The 15,376-nt window shown below is 35.9% G+C and overlaps 1 long non-coding RNA gene across 1 annotated transcript; it reads right to left on the bottom strand.

Annotated features, from left to right (window-relative positions):
- Nucleotides 1–4,277: 4,277 nt before the first annotated feature.
- On the bottom strand, nt 4,278–13,706 carry LOC117273816 (uncharacterized). The gene is made up of 2 exons (XR_004503846.2): nt 13,129–13,706; nt 4,278–4,543 (listed from the first exon to the last, which is right to left on the bottom strand). It is a non-coding gene; the product is annotated as an uncharacterized lncRNA (long non-coding RNA).
- Nucleotides 13,707–15,376: the final 1,670 nt, after the last annotated feature.

The following is a 15,376-nucleotide window of genomic DNA, read 5'->3' as shown; positions in this document are numbered from 1 at the left end:
ATCATTGTTAATGGTGAGCCAACAACTCCCTTTAATGCTGTTAAAGGATTAAGACAAGGTGATATAATGTCACCTTTCTTATTTGCGATTGCAATGGAGTTCCTGAGCAGAATCATAACTGTCTTAAGGAAGTTAGAGAGATCAAATATCACCTTAGATGTGCTAAGCTGGGAATAACTCACCTTAGCTTTGTTGATGACCTACTACTATTTACCAGAGGTGATATCAATTCTATAAAAGCAATGCAATAGAAATTTCTACAATTCACTCGGGTATCTGGACTGCAGGCAAACATGAACAAGAGTAAAGTCTATTTTGGTGGAGTTCCTGCAGAGCATAAGCAGTAGATTTTTCAGCACTTAGGATTCACAGCTGGAGAATTACCCTTTAAGTATCTTGGAGTTTCATTTTCTATAAAGAAACTCAGTATACTGCAGTGACAACCCCTTATAGACAAAATTGACTACAAGGATCACTTCTTGGACTGCAAAGACATTATCCTATACAGGGAGGGTGCAGTTAGTACATAGTGTATTATTTGGAATTCAGGCTTTCTACGCGCAGTTATTTGTGATACCTACCAAGGTAGTCAAGTTAATTGAAGGAATATACAGATCTAAGGATTTGGAATCGTGCAGCAATAGTCAAAACTTACTAGGATTTGGCACATAAGCAGGATAAACTCTGGATTCGACGGATTCACACATACTATATCAAGGGGAAGAAGTTCACCAATTGGACAACACCACAACAAGCTTGTTGGATGGTTAGGAAAGTTTTGAGGCCAAGAAAGTTCTAGAGAATCAACAGTATATGCAGTCACACAAGAAAAGTTTAATCATGCAAATATACTTGACCCTGCTTGGTGATTACAGTCGATTGGAATGGAAAAGTTTATTTTTTAGCAATGCAGCGTAACCCAAAGCTAAATTCTCAATGTAGATCATGATGCATGGAAAGCTATTAACTTCTGATAGGTTGTGTAAATGGGGACTCGATGTGGATACACAATGTGTGTTTTGTCAAAGGAAGGAGGAAAATAGAGAACACTTATTTATGAAGTGTGAGTACACTAAAAGTGTTTGGAATAAACTACTTCAATGGATGCAACTTCAATGCCCTAGAACCAGAGATTGGCAACAACATAACCAGTGGATCATCACATGTTCTAAAGGCAAATCTCAGCAGGCACAAGTGTTTAAGATAGTATTTGTAGAAGCTGTGTATCAGATTTGGATTGAAAGGAACCTCAACGTATTTGAACAGAGAAGCAAACAATGGGAAATTATTGTGAAGGAGGTTGCTTATATATACAACGCACGAGTTCTACCTGGATCCAGAACCTATCTACATAGTCTTCAGTTTGAATAGACTGTTTTGTCTTTCTGGCATTTCTTTAGTAGATAGTGGTTAAAACTTAGTTGAATGGCTATGTAGTATCCTGTAATCACTTAATGAGATGGCTAGCTGTGTGATCTTAGCTATGAAAATATAAATATTTCTTTAGTGATTAAAAAAATTAAGTTAGTTATCAAAAAAAGAGATAAAAGGGAGAAAGAAAAGAAAAACGCACGTCCTCTTATTTAAATATCCCCATTTATGATCTATAATATGCGAAGATCAAGGATTAGATATTGTGGTTAATCTAGGGGAGTAGGCAAAAGATAAATCTCTTTAAAGTCAATATATCGTCAATTATGGGATTACATGTAGCAACCCCCAGGAGGATGCCACAAATAAACACTAATGTAATACTTATAAATTTAAATATTCTTTTAATAAAATAAACTAGGAAAAAAATGGCCCATGAATAGCAACATCTAGTTAAGTTAATCAATACTTTAAAATTTATCAAACACTTAGTAGAAGAATATCTTTTTTATACACCAAGCAAAAAGTCCAACTCTCAATCAAATACAAGCTAGTTAAGTCTTCAAAAAATTTCCAAGTTCAATTTAGATACCAAATTTAATAAATTATAAGATTTGGGCATAAACACTCCAAAATAGTCAAGTCACTCACCAAGAATAAGTTACCAAATAATAGTTTTATGACCCAATAATCATTCAAGAATGCATATCTAAGTGTATCATGTGGATCATGTGCAAGTCCCCAAAAGTCTACAAAAACAAAAAAAAATACATATGCTTATGCAAGTTTGATCTTCATCTAATCTTTCAAAGAGTCTGCTTCAAATAATATCCTCAAGCATCTCCCCGCACATCGCCTACAATAATAACAAACTATCGCTAAGCATAAAGCTTAGTGGCACATAAACGTAACTAACATTTCATAATAAAAGAAAGGTAAACTATGTAATGAATACATGGAATAAATTCTAGATATGAGCTTATCAAAATCAACATCAAGTACTTAATGAAGGTACAATTATTTCAAGAGGGCTAAATATCAAATCACAAAATAGTTCAAGATACCATTATTCAAAATCTTAAATGTCAAGAAGACTTCAAAATATAATCCAAGAAAGTCCACCGATTAGTTGATTCACCCAACACATATGTCATGCAATTAAATCAAAGCATAATCAAGTAACAAGAAGGACCGGAGTCCTAGATCAAGCAGGGTCGTCACCCAATTATCAAGAGAATCAAGGGCCATATTGAAAGTGATTTTCCAATCCATACTCAAAATGGACAAAGTCCATGATTAAGATGGAATGTAAATCCAAAGTCAAGATGGATCAAGATTCAAACAAAATCCATGCCAATATAAGTGACAACGTCACCATCATAAGAGGGACAAAATTCCAACAAGAATGCAATGATGCTCAAGTAATCCGTATATATGGGGGAGTTAAATTATCTTTCAAAATTACTTTATATGACACCCATTTGATTTTAACATATTCATAACTCAATTACAAAATTATACCCTCAATGACAACTAATATATCAAGGTGTCTCAAGATATTCTTTCTCAAGCAACAAATCAAGTAAACTATTAAAGTAGCGACAAAGTCAATATGACAACAAATTTAAATAAGATAAAATTTTACCAAACCTTAATCACTCACAATATCTCAACAAACTAAATTGAAAGGAACACTCAAGTTTATGTGCAAACCTTTGAGTTTTAGTGTTTCTAAAGCTCAAACGTCAATAAGGGATTTAAGATCTTCTAAGCCAAGAAAAGAGCTATTTTCCTAAGGTGTGCTGCTTAGCTTGAACAAATGTCTCTTGTATCTTAAACATGTAATCAACACTCACTTAAGGTCTGAAATTTAAAGATGTTTAAAGCAAATCATGATGATTATCAAAAGGGGATTAAATGGATTACAACTATTCTAATAAAAATAATCTTGCACTGTATTTTAGCCTTCTTTTGATATAGTAGACAGCAGAACTGGACATTTTGGTATTCATAATAATTGTAGGTCTATGTCTTATTTTTCTACAGAATTTTGAAGCACTACAATCTGAGTACGGGTATTGAGCTTCTTCAATGGAGAGTTAGAGGAAAGAATAAAAAAGGTAGGCTTTGGGGAAAAAGAAAAGGTTGTCAAACCTAAAAGGTAGGATAGAAGAATATTGTAAATTTACACTATAAACCCAAATTATCTAGAATGTGCAAAGAATAGTCATTAGTCTCTTAATTACACAATAGTACCACAAGATAATTTTTTCAAACTTCTTATTTGGCTATTAGAAATCTCTACAACTCACTAAATCAAAGTGTCTACACATATACATATGAATTAAACAAAGAGAATGAATTATTATTATTTTATTTTATTTTAAATAAAAATATTGCCAAATAATGTATATAATATTTTATAAAAGTTGGGGGTGTTACATTGTCCTAATTCATATCCTCGATTATATATATGAATAACTAGGTGCATATAAAAAGTGATCAAAGTGGGTAAATTCTTTTTTTCCCTTTTAGTAATGGAGAAGTGAAAAACTTTTATTGGATAAAATTATTAATGGTGCTTCAATGGAGAAGTATAATGATACATGTTGGATATTTGAAATTTTTATTGTGATTTAGAGGTTAATTAATTTTACAGAAGGAATAGGAGTTCATAATTTTCTCACTATGATGACAACACAATTTTATTGAGGGCGAATGACAAACAAACTTAATTATATAATATTTTTAGTGATTAATGTTTGTTACTTTTACAAAAGAAAAATGTTTGTCACTAAATGTTTGTATATGTAAAGTTAGAAGTAAATATCGTTGTATTTTAAATATGATCGTGCGAAGTGCGGTAAATTCACAAGTGAGATAAAAATCCTAGGGACGTCGCCCAAATGTGCAAAAGAATCTAATAAACTATATATGCCCACCGAACCCAAATGTGCAAAAGAATCTAATAAACTATATATGCCCACCGAACATATAGTGGTGCTCAGTGCGATCAAAAACATCATGGATGGAGAAGATGATCTCTAGCTCATGTGCTTGTTACCTGGACCCCTGTCTCTCTATAATGAAAATAACAACGAGCGGTCGAAACCGTGAGTACAATACGTACTCTTCAATCCTCAAGCGTCTGCGATGCTATCAATTGTAGTATCTGCAAAGAGCAGTAAGTTGTAAGTCGTGTTTAACCAAAAAGTGTAATTTTCGGCTAACTATTAAATTTAAGTAATAATAGGTTAAATCTAGTTAAAGGTAACAACTCTAGATGCAAATCTTGAAAATGTGTGGGAGATGAGAACAGGTCCCGTAAAGGGTTGGTAATAATGGAGGTGTAACTAGCAATAAATAACAATAAATGATATTTAAGTAAATAGGAGGAATGATTCACCCAATAATGGATGGATTGAACGAATGTTTCTCCTAACCAGTGTTGTGAAGAGCGTGAAGCGAGGAAAAGCGACAACCCCCATTTCACGAGAAGCGAGAAGCGAAGCGCTCGCTTTTTTGAAGTGAAACGAAAATCTTAAAAAAAAATTAAAATAAATACTGTTTTGAAAGAATGCTTTCAATTCTTCCTTCACATGCGACGGAACTTTAGGACAAGATGCGACATTTGGATCACTACCGATTAGATGCGTTTTTTGACGATAGATTCCCCCATTTGAAATCTTATCACAAAAAAGACATCTAATGGCCATCTTGTTGGTCTCGCTAACTCTTTCAGAGTAAGCCCAAGTCGGGTCTTTCCTATCTTCTTTTGGCGCCATTAAAAGAACAACTACATAACACATAAGAAAGGCAATAAGAACTAAGAATAAATAATATAAAAAATTAAAGAAATTCTCTGTTAAAAACTGGAAAATTTGGGTAGTAATTTTCTGGAAAAAATTCGCCAGCATTTCGCCGCTTTTTGGAAGTTCAGAAAGAAAAAGAAAAAAAAAGAAGGAAAATCAAAAGTTCAGAACATACCTGTTGAAGTCTTGAAGTCTTGAACTTGAAATTGAAGAAGAACAACAACCCTAGTTGATGCTTTGAGATTCTTTCAGAAATTAGAAGAAGTCGCTGCTGTTGGAAGTTGAAGAATCCTAGTCGCTGCTGTTGAAGAAGTCCAGACCAATGTTTAATCCAAAAAATTCGTTTTTAATAAAATATGGTTGGATAGTTTAAAACAGAGAAGCGGACGCTTCTTCGCTTCGCTTTGCTTTCCCCGCTTCTCGCTTTTTACAGAGAAGCGGTCGCTTTTACTGACCTGAGTCGCTTTACCTTACTGAAGCGCTGCCCTTCACGCTTCGCCTCGCTTCTCGCTTAAAGCGAGGAAGCAGGCGCTTTTTTAAACACTGCTCCTAACAATGATGATTGACAGATAGATCCAAGATTTGCTTGACCAATCCTCGGATCTGGTGGAAAGGTGTAGATTAATACGAGCAAGAATCTTGATAAAAAGGTAATCTTTATATTTTTACAAGAGAGAGAATCTTCTTCTGAAAAGTGTTCTTATCAAATGAATATTACATGCCCCTCTTCCTTTTCTTTTTCCCTTATATATCAGACACATATCCCTAGCAAACCCTAATAGTACAAGTGCAAAGAATATTCAATAGAATATTCTCTCTAATATTCTATTTCGAAAACTAGTCGTTGTTGTTCTTTACACAATACTCAACCTCGGTCATGGTTGACATCTCGACCATGAATCTGGTTGCATCCTAGTCGACCTCGACCGACTCTTTCCTTATTGTCGTATTACGCTAAATATCCTTAGGGCAGATTTTGGCATATACAATTAGTCCCTCCACTTATTAAGGCCGACCCCAGACGGCCTTGATGAGCAGACTTTGTTTATCGTGGTTGGCAAAATTGGGCGAACAAGTCGAGCAGTCACGTTTCGGACGAGGTGACAACATGACATTTCGTGAGCCGCAACCTTTGGGGTCGCATCGTTTCAGAATGATGTCATAACATCATGCGTCATTATGGCATGTTTGCCCGATGCTTTGTGTCGTTTCGCGTGCCTCTTCCATTTCGATACCTGCGCTGGATAATGATGGCCTGATTTCTTGGTCCTAACGCTTGAACACTTATAAATAAGGACAAGAGATCACTCGTTTGTGCTTTGCATATTCTTAACATCCAATCCCTATGTCTTCTTCTCTATTCTTCACATTGAAAGGGGTGCAAATTTCTTTTTCGATAAAAAGGAGCTGGGTGAAATTCTAGGTGTTCCGACTGAGGGGTACAATGATTACACAAAGTTGAAATGGCCAAGTCTAGAAAACCTTCCCACTGCCCTTCCAGAAAATTCAGTGACAATGAGGAGGAACGTGAGCCTAAGGCTGTGTACAAGAGTGAAATGAAGCCACCCCACAAGGTGCTATTTGAATTCATCAACAAGTGTGTTTTGCCAAGGTAGAAAATGAGGCACATTGCCAACTTCATGGACTTGGTTTTGATGGAATGCTTGGATAGTGGGAGGCAGATTAACTGGCCTGGATTTATAGTCGAGCTTCTTGATAGGGTTATCAATGGCTTCAAGGCTCATGCCATTCCCTATGGTTTTATTCTCACATCTGTGCTTGCACACTATAAGGTGCCACTGAAGAAGTGGGAAATGGCTACAAGCAAAGATCACTTTGGGGCTAACACTCCGATTACTTGTGATTATGAGGTCCATGCCACTCCAAATGAACCCGGTTCATCCAAAAAGGCACCAGTTAATAGCAAGGTTAGAGCCTTGGTGCAGATGAGTGGGGTAAAGGAGGCTGAGATAGCAAGGCTGAAGACACGGTTGGCTGAGGTAGAGTCTGAGAGAGATGCTCTCGGAACTGAACTAGCAAGGGAAAAGGAGAAGAATGATGGAATTCTTCAAGACATGCTGAAACTTCTCCAAGCCAAAAACCAAGCCTCTAGTTCTTCCAAGCCTTAAACTCCTAGCCCAGTGTAGACCTTTCAGTGACCCAGTTTGGGATGTTTCTTGTTTGCTCATATTTTCAGTATTTTTATTTCTTTTTGTATTTTGTGGAAGAATCATATCAACTATCAATGAAATTTGTTGGTTTTTGCTCCAACTGCCTGTTTATATTTCTCTGATAGTTTAAATTCTTAGCTTGATTATTGATGATTAATTCATGAATGCATTTGAAGTAGCCCATGAGTAAGTTTTAAAATCTGGGAATCACACATGCGATGGAACTTTAGGACAAGATGCGACATTTGGATCACCACCGATTAGATGCGTTTTTTGACAATAGATTCCCCCATTTGAAATCTTATCACAAAAAAGACATCTAATGGCCATCTTGTTGGTCTCGCTAACTCTTTCAGAGTAAGCCCAAGTCGGGTCTTTCCTATCTTCTTTTGACGCCATTAAAAGAACAACTACATAACACATAAGAAAGGCAATAAGAACTAAGAATAAATAATATAAAAAATTAAAGGAATTCTCTGTTAAAAACTAGAAAAATTGGATAGTAATTTTCTGAAAAAAATTCGCTAGCATTTCGCCGCTTTTTGGAAGTTCAAAAAGAAAAAGAAAAAGAAAAAGAAAAAGAAAAAAAAAAGAAGAAGGAAAATCAGAAGTTCAGAACATACCTATTGAAGTCTTGAAGTCTTGAACTTGAAGTTGAAGAAGAACAACAACCCTAGTTGATGCTTTGAGAATCTTTCAGAAATTAGAAGAAGATGAAGAAGAAGAAGTCGCTGCTGTTGGAAGTTGAAGAACCCTAGTCGCTGCTGTTGAAGAAGTCCATACCAGTGTTTAATCCAAAAAACTCGTTTTTAATCAAATATGGTTGGGTAGTTTAAAACAGAGAAGCGGACGCTTCTTCGCTTCGCTTCGCTTTCCCCGCTTCTCGCTTTTTACAGAGAAGCGGTCGCTTTTACTGACCTGAGTCGCTTCATCTTGCTGAAGCGCTGCCCTTCACGCTTCGCCTCGCTTCTCGCTTAAAGCGAGGAAGCAGGCGCTTTTTTAAACACTGCTCCTAATAATGATGATTGACAGATAGATCCAAGATTTGCTTGACCAATCCTCGGATCTGGTGGAAAGGTGTAGATTAATACGAGCAAGAATCTTGATAAAAAGGTAATCTTTATATTTTTACAAGAGAGAGAATCTTCTTCTGAAAAGTGTTTTTATCAAATGAATATTACATGCCCCTCTTCCTTTTTCTTTTTCCCTTATATATCAGACACATATCCCTAGCAAACTCTAATAGTACAAGTGCAAAGAATATTCAATAGAATATTCTCTCTAATATTCTATTTCGAAAACTAGTCATTGTTGTTCTTTACACAATACTCAACCTCGGTCATGGTTGACATCTCGACCATGAATCTGGTTGCATCCTAGTCGACCTCGACCGACTCTTTCCTTAATATCATATTACGATAAATATCCTTAGGGCAGATTTTGGCATATACATTTAGTCCCTCCACTTATTAAGGCCGACCCCAGACGACCTTGATGAGCAGACTCTGTTTATCGTGGTTGGCAAAATTGGGCGAACAAGTCGAGCAGTTACATTTCGGACGAGGTGACAACATGACATTTCGTGAGCCGCAACCTTTGGGGTCGCATTGTTTCAGAATGATGTCATAACATCATGTGTCATTATGGAGTGTTTGCCCGATGCTTTGCGTCGTTTCGCGTGCCTCTGCCATTTCGATACCTGCGCTGGATAATGATGGCCTGATTTCTTGGTCCTAACACTTGAACACTTATAAATAAGGACAAGAGATCACTCGTTTGTGCTTTGCATATTCTTAACATCGAATCCCTATGTCTTCTTCTCTATTCTTCACATTGAAAGGGGTGCAAATTTCTTTTTCGATAAAAAGGAGCTGGATGAAATTCTAGGTGTTCTGGCTGAGGGGTACAATGATTACACAAAGTTGAAATGGCCAAGTCTAGAAAATCTTCCCACTGCCCTTCCAGAAAATTCAGTGACAATGAGGAGGAACATGAGCCTAAGGCTGTGTACAAGAGTGAAATGAAGCCACCCCACAAGGTGATATTTGAATTCATCAACAAGTGTGTTTTTCCAAGGTAGGAAATGAGGCACATTGCCAACTTCATGGACTTGGTTTTGATGGAATGCTTGGATAGTGGGAGGCAGATTAACTGGCCTGGATTTATAGTCGAGCTTCTTGATAGGGTTATCAATGGCTTCAAGGCTCATGCCATTCCCTATGGTTTCATTCTCACATCTGTGCTTGCACACTATAAGGTGCCACTGAAGAAGTGGGAAATGGCTACAAGCAAAGATCACTTTGGGGCTAACACTCTGATTGCTTGTGATTATGAGGTCCATGCCACTCCAAATGAACCCGGTTCATCCAAAAAGGCACCAGTTAATAGCAAGGTTAGAGCCTTGGTGCAGATGAGTGGGGTAAAGGAGGCTGAGATAGCAAGGCTGAAGACACGGTTGGCTGAGGTAGAGTCTGAGAGAGATGCTCTCGGAACTGAACTAGCAAGGGAAAAGGAGAAGAATAATGGAATTCTTCAAGACATGCTGAAACTTCTCCAAGCCAAAAACCAAGCCTCTAGTTCTTCCAAGCCTTAAACTCCTAGCCCAGTGTAGACCTTTCAGTGACCCAGTTTGGGATGTTTCTTGTTTGCTCATGTTTTCAGTATTTTTATTTCTTTTTGTGTTTTGTGGAAGAATCATATCAACTATCAATGAAATTTGTTGGTTTTTGCTCCAACTGCCTGTTTATATTTCTCTGATAGTTTAAATTCTTAGCTTGATTATTGATGATTAATTCATGAATGCATTTGAAGTAGCCCATGAGTAAGTTTTAAAATCTGGGAATCACATATTTTTTATGCAACTTTTCGATGATTCCAAAAGGGGGAAAAGGTACAGGTACAGGTTGTGCTTGAACAATGTTGTTTATAACCTAATGAACCTGGCCCTTGATGATAAGTGATAATAGAAAAAATATTTCTAACATTGTGTTGATGTTGAGCTAAGTTGAAACAGGGCCTAAGCTTATAAAAAGCACATAGTTTGTCATCATCAAAAAGGGAGAATTTGTTGGCCTAAGTGAAGGTTAGTTTTGAAGATTGACAAAGGAAGCTCAGGCATGAACCAGGTCAATCCATTGTGTGCATAGACACGGGCAGATTCGAGCATGTGGGATGCACGTGAAGGAGATAAACTTAACTTGGTCTAATTAATATCTCCTGATCGAAAAGGGTTGCATAATTGATAAGGAGAATGACTCATTAATCAAAGAGAACACTATCCAAGATAAAGGAAAGAGTTAGAGGTTGAGATCAACTAGAACTCTTCTACCAAGGAAGAGTAGCATTAGAACTCTAGTTATTTTCTACTCTATTAACTCTATAAATCACAGGATGTTCTCATTCTATAAAAACGCACAAAAGCAAAAGTTAAACGTGAATTGAGTGCAAAATAGCAAGGCATTTTGCAAGCAGTTCGTGTGTGATTCAAGTGTGCGAACCTGAAGCTACATGAACCAGATAGAAGAACCAGTTCCAAGTGTCTGTCTTTTATTCTAGTTCAATTGTAGTAGGTGTTTTCATAGTGTACCTTTCAGCTTTATCTAGAGGCAATTGTAATAGGTACTCAGAGTATTCAAGTTAAAGTTAACTTGAAGTTGTCGCAACAGTTAGAGGTTGTGTGCCACAACGTGATTAGAGTTAATCCTAGGTTTACAAAAGTATTTTGTAAATGCAGTTTTTGGCTCGTTGATTTAGTGAAGAGTTTTGAAAAAATCCTACTGGGAAGTAGGTCGTGGTTTTATTCACCTTTTGAGTAAGGTGTTTTCCACGTAAAAATCCTTGTGTTCTTTAATTTCTGTATTTATTATTCCGCAACAATAGTATAAGAAACACATAGAAGAATCAGGTCCTTCTATAATCTGTGCACGTAAAAAATTAAACACCACACAAATCACCCCTCTTGTGTGGTATTGAAGTTAAATCATCAAAAGAGATGAATAAATTTAACCTTTGATTTTTCTCTCACATAGCAATTGACTACCGTTAGATCTACTTCATTCGCCGGCAACACTGCTTGTTTCTTTTCAGTTTTTTGATTAAAATTTTTTGACTAAAAGAGGAAACACAAATAATTATCAAAATAGGATAACGCATTGGCAATTGTTGCATTTTAGCTATGCATTTACATGTATAAACAATTAATATAGGCTGTCACACATCCTTTTTACGGGGAAAGAAGATTTTTATGATTAAAGTGACATTATTTGAAATGAGATTATTTATTTATTTAAAGAGTCGCCACTTAAAATTATATGTTTTCGGTATTCTAAGTCACCGATTTTATTTAAATTCCAATTCAAGGAAAGTTTTGACTACGAATTATGGTTCGCAAATACAGAAGACCAAGTAAGAAATTTAGTTTACTCGGGAGAAGGTGTGAGGCATTCCTGAGTTCCGTGGTTCTAGCACAGCCGCTTTAATAATTATACCTGGCTTTACTAATTCTAAACATTTTGTGTTCTAGGGAAATTTATGCACTTTTGCCTTAAACCACTTTAAATTGCTTGATTATTCGTAATTATGGAATTATCTTGAAACGAGTCACGTGTACGTGTACTCATTTTGTTTGGCGCATTAAAAATCATGTCACGCATGCGTGTACACAATTGATAACACTTTTATTATTATTAAGATTGTTTCGTCCAAAGTTGCGCGAACGCATACCTTTATTTATTTAAAGAGCCGCCACTTGGAATTATTTGTTTCTGGTGTTCCAAGTCACCGATTTTATTTAAATCTCAATTCAAGGAAATTTTTGACTCCGAATTATGGTCCGCGGCCGCAGAAGACCAGGTAAGAAATTTTGTTAACTCCGGAGAAGGCGTGAGGCACTCCCGAGTTCTGTGGTTCTAGCATGACCACTTTAATAATTATACCTGGCTTTACTAATTCTAAACATTTTGTGTTCTAGGAAAATTTTTGCAATTTTATCTTAAACCGCTTTTAATTGCTTGATTATTCGTAATTATGGAATTATCTTGAAACGAGTCACGCGTACGTGTACTCATTTTGTTTGGCACATTAAATATCATGTCACGTGTGCGTGTACACAATTGATAACACTTTTATTATTATTAAGATTGTTTCGCCCAAAGTTGCGCGAAAGCATACCTTTATTTTAATTTTAGAAATCGTAACTATGTCACGCGAGCGTGTACATAATCACGATAATTTATTTATTATTTATTAATACGCGCCTAAATCATACTAGCTATTTGTTAGTTATTTTCCAAAAGAAATCTCCCACAGCCCATTCATACTTCAAACCAAGTAGTCCACTCTATGTAAGATGGTCCATTCTGTAATAGATCAATTTAACCAACTCCCACAAAGTCTTTCATATACACAGTGGACCGTGAATTCAGTTTCAAGGAAATTTGTGGGAGTTGGTTACAAGAAACAAACAAAATTACACATGAAAATGTAACTGGCAAAGCAAGAGTGAACGAACACAACTTATCTCATTTTTCCTTCCATCACCAAGATTATCCAAAATCTCAGAAATACAAAGTAACATTAGAACTAAGCACGAGACTACGAAGATGATTAAATAAAGCACAAATATCACACATATTTACTTAAATGTCCATTTGAAACTAAACTTAATAGAAGGCTGTGAAAATCAATAAAGATCAGCTAAAAAATAACTAAACAAAATTCAATAAAAGCACATCTAGACTGATAATGAAAAATCAGAGACGAGGTAAGAGAGGAACCTCAAAACAGAGCCAAAGACTTTGATTGAATAATATAATCTCCGTGTAAAGTTGTACAGCAATTGTGTCGTTCTAATGAGATCGACGTCCAAAAACTTGGGGAAAAAAACAAAGGACTTTCGCTGGAACTCGAACAGAACCAACGGCGACCTCGGAACAACCTCTTCTAACTCGACCAAGATGAGGTGACAAAGTCGGACCTTGCTGGGTTTAATTATGGAGAAAAACAGTTAGTTTCGACCTGTTTCGTGGCTAATTTCTGAGCAGATTTTGGGGTTCTTTTTAAGTGATGTTTTGGGACAGTTTTTGAGGTGTTTTGGGGTAGATTTTGGTGTAATCTTCAGCTCGTTTCAGGGCTGTTTAGTGGCAGAATTTCAGCTGGGTTTGGGACAGTTTCATGGCTTTTCGAGCTGGTTTTTTGGAAGTTAAAATGGAGGGGATGAGTGTAGTTTCATTGGTGGTTAATGGCTCGAGAAGAGAGGCTATAGAACTTTTCCCGTCCTTTATCTTTTTGTTCCCCGTTTTGGCTCTAAGAATGCCCTTTTCCTTGCGGATTCTAAGAAATTGAATGGCCCCGTCACGTGTGTATGTGCAGGTGAAGTGAGGAATTGTGCCAAAGTTTCTTATTAAGCATAAAAGAAAATCTTTGACATGGGACAATTCTTGTTTGATTTCCTTTTTTGTTGATTTTCATTTTTTTTCTTTCTTTTTAGTTAATAAAATAAAATATTACTCTTACTTTATTAATATAGAAACATAAAAAGTTGCTAACTACTCAAAATTCATTTATTAAAATCCTTAACTTGAAAAAAAAAATAGAGTAGACCCGTTAAAAACATATTTTTTGGAACCTTTTCTTTCTTTTGAAAACGAGAACACAATTAATATGTAAAATTGTGACTAATTTTGTTGTTTTCAATTTATCTAAAATAAACCTATAAAAGGGTGAAATAAAACTAAAATATTACAGATGACCTGGGATCGATTTTCCGCTCAATGCCTTTTGGGTTGAATTTGTCGCACGGGGCTTGTCTAGTGCGGTTTTCATCATATGTGTGGTTTGCAGGTTATTACACGGGGAGTTTACCTAGTGCGCACAAAATGATCACCACAGAATACTCATCCGAAGGGCAGAGGCTGTGGTAGAGGTTGTAGCGGCTGCGAGTTTCCCCTCTTACAAAAAGACCTAAACTATTAAGATTAAACATAAAAACTATTTAAATACTAAAAAGTGATAAAAATTCAATTATGATAAATAAAAAAATTAGGTGCTCACATAGGCAAATCACCTAAAACTTTCTTCGCAGATTTCCGAGAGCCCTAATTAACTTGCGACTCAATATACACACAAGTTCTCAAAGTATTGATGTTTAGCAATTACAACTACAGTACAAATCTTAAGGTGTCTTGTTCTTCAGTTGTTTGTGTGGTAACAATCAATAAAAATTAATCTTTAATTATGTAATTTATATTAACTTAAAAGAAATAAATTCAGAAGAATACTGTAATTAACAATCAATAAAAAATAATCTTTAAATATGAAGTCCTGATAAGGAGAATACTGTAATTTATGAGACTAGGATAATGTATATAAATTCAGGAGTATGAACTTCTCTTTATGCCTCGTTATCAAACACATGTAATTACGAGATCATGCCAACATGAAGGAAGGGCTTAGCGTTAACATACCTGAGCCGATTCTTTTGACAATCCCTTTAACACCCGTTGATTGCGACAACACGTAACGACAGATCGAAATAGAAAAAAATTCGTGTGATATTCTTGATAAAGATTACACCGTACTCCCTTAAAATTATAAATTTCGTTGCTATTACGTAGTATAACTTCGTATGAATTTCTTGGCGGGAGATTCGTCACTTTGTAGATTAGATTAAGCACCTCTCTTTTGTGAAGTGACTCACGTTACTAACATTTTATTTTGCTGAAGCAATGTATATTTCTATGGAGATCATTACTTGGAGAGGGGAGGAGGTGAGCATCTCTTATTTGGTGAATTTTTTACCAAAATCTTACATATCTTTTGTTGAATTTAAGAAGCCTTTTATGGCTTAGCTAAGAGGCCCTCTAAAGGTGCAATTCAATTCATGAATCACTAATTGAATAGTGGCTTCCACGTTTTGGGCCTTTTAGGCCTTATCCCATAATCATAATTATTTACTAATCTTCTTGATTATCTTATTAATCTCCCACTGACCGATAATTACATAATTATCCACATAATTAAGAA

This window comes from Nicotiana tomentosiformis, chromosome 3 (genome assembly GCF_000390325.3).
Source record: "Nicotiana tomentosiformis chromosome 3, ASM39032v3, whole genome shotgun sequence".
NCBI classification, from domain to species: domain Eukaryota; kingdom Viridiplantae; phylum Streptophyta; class Magnoliopsida; order Solanales; family Solanaceae; genus Nicotiana; species Nicotiana tomentosiformis.
Note: the sequence above shows the minus strand (reverse complement) of the source record. Positions and strands in the feature narration are given on the sequence as shown.